At 61.3% G+C, this 6,000-nt stretch overlaps 1 protein-coding gene across 4 annotated transcripts in view; it reads right to left on the reverse strand.

Annotated features, from left to right (window-relative positions):
• The window catches only part of SEPTIN9 (septin 9), a 145,631-nt gene that overhangs the window by 73,753 nt on the left and 65,878 nt on the right, over positions 1-6,000 (reverse strand). The gene's annotated exons all lie outside the window — the stretch shown is intronic.

The following is a 6,000-nucleotide window of genomic DNA, read 5'->3' on the forward strand; positions in this document are numbered from 1 at the left end:
TCATTACTGGTGTTTACTCCTCCCCAACCAGAGAAGGGTCTCGGGGTGACAGCTGTCCAGTCCAGGAGACCCAGCAGGCAGCCGGGGACAGCCGCCGAGCAACTCCTGCTGCGAGAAGTCTCTCTACACAGAGCAGAATGACGACACACAGGCACGGAGCCTCTTCTCCCGGATGAAGGCCCCTTTGTGTTTGCTCCTGCCATCTGCCCGGTCCCTTTGGGCCCGGTGACACCAGTGTCATTCCAGGCAGGTTTAAAAGTCCCCTAAGACCCTGGACCACATCTCTTCCTTGACTAAAGTTATGGGAACGTGTGACATGCGGAACAATCTTTGCAGACAGAGGGTCTTGTCCTCCCCTCTCTCAAACCAAGGAGAGAGCAGCGCGAGGGAACCCAGCTGAGCTCCCAGCAGAGATGCGGATGAGATAGGGCAAGAATGTCCTGCCCTGGGTGGGGACGCCAGGCTACCCGTGGAGCTCTCCCTAGACGGAGGAGGGGCCCAGCCTGGAGGGAGAGGAGGGGATACATGACCTCTTGGCCTCCTGGGGTCGAAGGTTCTCAGATAAATGGCAGCCAGGGAGGGCAGGAGGGAGGCCCTGGGAGGGGACTGACTTCAAAACCCGAAACCACGGGCCACAGCTTCAACGGCCTCAGAGGTCACAAAGCCCAGAGCCCTTCAGCCTGTAACCTCCTTCCCAGGCACCCCGGACACCCTGTGGGGGTTTCCAGGGGGTCCTGCCCCAGAAAGGGAACAGAGCTGCCGGTTCCAGGTCGGAGCACAGCCCCTCCCCCAAGAGGGTCCCCACCACCGACACAGCCCTCTCCCTTCTTTCTACCCACACCCTCCAACCGCCCACCGCTCCCCCAAACACACCTTCCCCCAAACCTCGGGATGCCGCCCCGGCCCCACCCCTGACCACGGAGCAAGGACAGTCCATGAAAATCCCTCTGCATGGGACGCCTGGGGGGCTCAGTCGGGGAAACCTCTGCCTTCGGCTCGGGTCATGATCCCAGGGTCCTGGGATCCAGTCCTGCATCGGGCTCCCTGCTCCTCCCTCTGCCTGCAGCTCTCCCTGCTTGGGCACTCTCTCTCTATCTCCGACAAATAAATAAAATCTTGAGAGAGAGAGAAAGAAAAAGAAAACAAGGAAGGAGAGAGAGAAAAAGAAGGGAAGGAAGGAAGGAAGGAAGGAAGGAAGGAAGGAAGGAAGGAAGAAAAGAAAGAAAATCCCTCTGCAAACCAGCCCTGGTGCACCCGCCCGGCCACGCCCCCGGTGGCTTCTCTCCCACTGGCCATCGGGCCACCACGGCAGAGCAGGACCGTGGCACTGAGGACATCTGGGCTCCACGGTGCAGGCCAAGCTGCCAGGCCACGGTCAGGGTGGGGGGCCAGCTGCCTAGGGGGGCTACTCCTCCATTCTCTGCGCTCAGCCCAGCAACCTCGCACCCGGGCGCTGGCTGTTCCCGATCTGCGGGGGCAGAGGAATCCCCCTCCCCTTCCTCACCTCACTGACTACTGGGGGAGATGGTCAATACACTTAAAAAAAAATGAAGCAAAAAAAACCAGTCTACTACCAGGGGCCACTGAGCCCAGGTGGAGCCCTCCATTAATCACGCGGCCTGCCGAGGGACGCCACGGCGACAGATGGAGCTGCCTGTGTTGTGGCCTCGGGGCGGGCAGCAAGCGGGTGCTGCCCAGGCCAACAGGAGCTTCGGCCTAATTACAGGGGAGGGTGACCCCAGGGAGCAGGGGTCAGGCGCCGGTCAGAGCAGCACCCAGGAGTCAGCTGCTCCCCAGGCCTCCCGAGGAATGGTGGGGGTGGGGGACGAAGGGACACAGTGGCCGCAAAGCCCCACCTGCACCACGTGGACTTGTGGGTTCAGGTTCCACCAACCCAGAGGATGGAGTGGACTTGGTCTCTATCCTCAAGAACAGGAGTGGTCTGGCAGGGGAGGGGGCACAGAAAACTAAAAGGAGGTGGTGAGTTTGTTGTGTGGAAGAGACCACAGCTGGACACTGAGAAGATTCTGGAAGGGGCTCCCAGGGAGCAGTAGCACCTCCACCGGAGGGGGGGGTGGCGCCTGGCTGTTCCAAAGAGCCTGGGGGGGCGGCGGGTGCTGAGTGAGGCAGCCTCCAGGGCCCCTCCTGCTCGGGGCCTCACTGGGCTCTCACCAGGGACGGCAAGCTCTTGGTCAACTCTACACATGCATCGAGAATGTGAGGAGACCCTTGGACAGGTCCAGCAGGGGGGCCACGGGCAGCTGCTTGGAGGACGGCAGACAGGACCCACCACACTCCTAACGCACAGACGTGGAGGCTGGGCCCGGGCAGGCCAACGTCCCTCAGAGCCTGGCCTGCCGCTCCCCACTCACCCAACTCACCCCAAGCCTAGAACACTCTGCTGCCCCTCAGATGGGTCACTGCAGCAGGTTGAAGACTGGTCCCCAAAAGGCATGTCCACGTCCTAGCCCCCAGAACCCATGAACGGGACCTGATTTGGAAATAAGGTCTTTGCAGATGTGATTAAAAATCTCAAGACGTGATCATCATGGATTTAGGGTGGGTCCGCAAGTGGATACTGAGCGTGCTCTTAAGAGACAGGAAAGACAAGGCCATGTAGAGGAGGGGGCCACGTGAAGACGAGGCAGGCAGGTGACACGTCCACAAGCCACGAATGCCAAGGACCGCAGCCAGCCCCGGGAGCCAGGACACAGGCCTGGGACACATTCTCCCTTGGGGCCTCCAGAAGGAACCAGCCCGGCTGATGCCTGGATTTGGGACTTGGGGCCTCCTGGCCCGGGCTTTACGCCCCTCAGCCCATGGGACTTTGCTAAGGCAAACTCACAGTTCCCGCTGCCACCCGGCCTGCTGAACCCTCTCTCCCACCTGTGCCCCGAGGTCCCCCGAGCTGGTCGCACACACTTGTCGGGTCCATGTCTCACTTTCTGGTGCCCACCCGGCCGCGGCTTCCAGGCAGCGGTGAATGTACTCTTTTCCCATTTTACGTTGGGTCAGAGAGGCTCCGAGCGTTCATCTGCCCTGCACGGCTTCAGGGAAGACACCTCCCGGGGGACAGGACAGACCCCCCCTCCTCCGAGCAGAGCGGGCAGCGCGCCCGAGCAGCTGGCCTGTGGGGCATCCTCCCTTTGCTGCACGAAGGGCCTCGGGGGCAGGCAGTGTGTGATCCTCAGCTCCCTGGCTGCTGGGCTGCAGGTGGGCCAATAAATGACCCCTCCAGGGCCACACCCCATAAAGAGACAACCCTCCATTCTGCTCCTGGCCTGCAGAAGAAACGGAAGCACAGTCTACAGTGAGCTCTAAATCCTGTGCCAGAGCTCCTGGCAGAGCACCACCACCGCCACCCCCCACCTCCCAGGGCTGCCAACCCAACCCCAGAAGCCCTGACCCACCCAGGCAGGGCCCGGGCTGCCAACTGCCACTCCCGATTCCTGCCTCTGCAGCCTCGGGGCAGCCAGACCCTCCCTTCCACCTGCTGCAGGAGCCATCACCTGCCCAGGAACCGCCCAGGGTCCACCGCTCAAACAGGGACCCAACCCCCCCACCTCCCCGCGAACACCCCCGTCAGGGGCAGGAAACGGAGCTGCCTGCAGGAATGATACTTTTCTTAACTAAAAAGAGAGAATTTTAGCTCAGTAGTCAATATAACTGCTCAGTGTGGGAGGGTCAGGGGCAGCTCCGCTGAGCCCAGGGCTGGGGAGGCTGCCTGGGCGGGACGGATGACCCCTCTGGCCTCAGTGTCCTGGTGACAGACCAGAAAGAAGGGCAGGGCTGAAGAGCCCCTTCCGGCCCTGGCACCCTCTGACCCGAAGGCCATTTTGAAGTCCGCCGGCAGCCCCGGCTACTCTCGCTGCTCCTCAACCAACCGGCAATCCCCGCGCTCAGCAGAGCTGGAGGGGCCCGGCCAGGGATGCACGGGGAGGGCCAGCCCCCCTCCTCCCCGGGGTTCTGGCCACGTTCCTCTGGGGCCAAACACACAGCTGGCGGCCGCGCTCACCTCTGGACCATGCAGCCTTCCCTCAACCCAGCAGCCCAACCTGGAGCTGGAGAAGCCAGTGGGCACCCATCTCTCTAGCCAGCGTGGGAGCCTGGGTTGACTGAGTGATTTTTCTTTTTTGACAATAAACTTGCAAAGATAACATCTATTGCTCTCTTCCTGGCTCTAAAAGCAATTTATGTACAATGTAGAAAACTTGCTAGACGCAAAGGAAATAGAAGAAAAAATCATCGATAAACCCACGACCCAGAGAACCACTTCAATATCTTGGCCAAGGTCCTTCCAATCCTTCTGCTGTGTGTATATGTGCCCGTGTTTTGTAAGCAGGCTCGTGCAGGGACGCGCTCTGAGCTGCCCTCCGGGTAGCATCACACGGGTCAAATTGCTGCTCGTTCTAGCACCAGCTCTCTGAATTCCTTTGTAGTTGTAAGGTCCTGGTTCCCGATCGTTCTCACCGCTGACCGCTGGTCAGATTCATTTCTGGAACTTGTTAAAAAATCAATTGCCAGTCCCGGCCTCCTGGAGGTTCTGGATCAGGAGGGCTGGGTGGGCCTGGCACCCCAAGGTGCGTCAGAGGGGAAGCTGGGGGAGGCCCTTACAAGCCTCCGCTCCTCCACCACCCCCTACCGAGAATCCTACAAAAAGAAAATCCTAAGCACCAACCATCAGGGGGGCCGCCTTGGCCAGAGACCTTGGAGACGCCAGCTCAGCAGCCCCGCCTGCCCCCACCTGCCCCAAAAGTCACCCAAGGTCGGTGTCCAGCCTCAGCCGCCACCATTCAGCTCCCGGATCAGTCATGACCCGCCCCAAGGACGCACTGGGCACTGCTAGGGGCAGAGACACATGTGACGAGAGGGGCGTGTTGGTCACGAGGCCTCAAAACCTGCCCACAGCCCACACCGCGTTGACCTTGGACAGAGAAGGTCCAGGCAGCCCAGCGCCGCCACAATAACACACGGTTTAACTCACCTGCTACGGGAAGCACAGACAGGACAAAGGTACAGCCCGGCCCGCAGGGCCCCCGCCCACCTCCCGCCTCTGCCAAATCTGCCCACTCCTCACCGCAGATCGTCGCCCTCCTGGGGACAGGAGCAAAGCTTGCTGGTGGGTGTCCCTGCTGTAGCCATCTGTGAGCCAGGACTTGGTAGCAAGGTGATCCTGGATCCCCAGCCTCCAGGACGGCGAGGGATGAACGCACGGTTTAAGCCCCCACCCTCAGGTTTTCGTGACGGTGCCCCAAACAGACCAGCACAGTCCCCATCTCCACCAGGGCATCGGACACTGCCAGGCGTGTCCTACAAACCCAGAAAGTCCCGTCGCTCGCTTTGAACTTCTAACAGCCGACGTTGTGGAGTGCTTACTCCACGCCGGGCACAGCTCTGAGGCCCATTTAGTTCTCATGGCCACCGCAAGACACGGCGACTTTATGCCCTCCCCATTTCGCAGATGGGAAGCCAAGGCCCGGAGAGGTAAGCAACTGGCCCAGGATCACAGCCTGGGCGCCGGTGAAGCCAGATCCCAGCCAGCATGCTAACCAGCATACCACTCCGACTCCAAACCCCACCAGCCCCCCGCCCCGAGAGCCACATCCTCAACGGGAGAGCACCCGCTACCCCCCAGTGCTGCACTGAGCCCTGAACCCTCACCCCCTCTCCCAAGTTCCCCGCCACCCTGCAGTGTGGGCACCATGATGCCCGCCTCACAAAAAGCTGTCATGAAGCTGGAGGGCAGCGAGGCTGGGACTGGAGGAAGGGCAGCCCCCTCTGGATGCCCAGCTGCTCCCCACCCACCACTGACATTTCCATCACAGCCTGGCAGGGTCAGCCTGTGGAAGGTGGCAGCAGGGAGGGCCAGAGGGCAGGATCCAGCAGTAGGGCGGGATGGGCAGGTGCAGGTCCAGGTCAGGAGGACCTGGGTCTGCCTGCCAGTGTGGCCTGAGGCCAGGGGTGACCTGAGTGAGCCTCAGCAGCCCGTCCACCTTGCTG

This window comes from Leptonychotes weddellii, chromosome 15 (assembly GCF_054177405.1).
Source record: "Leptonychotes weddellii isolate Sample4059 chromosome 15, ASM5417740v2, whole genome shotgun sequence".
NCBI lineage: Eukaryota > Metazoa > Chordata > Mammalia > Carnivora > Phocidae > Leptonychotes > Leptonychotes weddellii.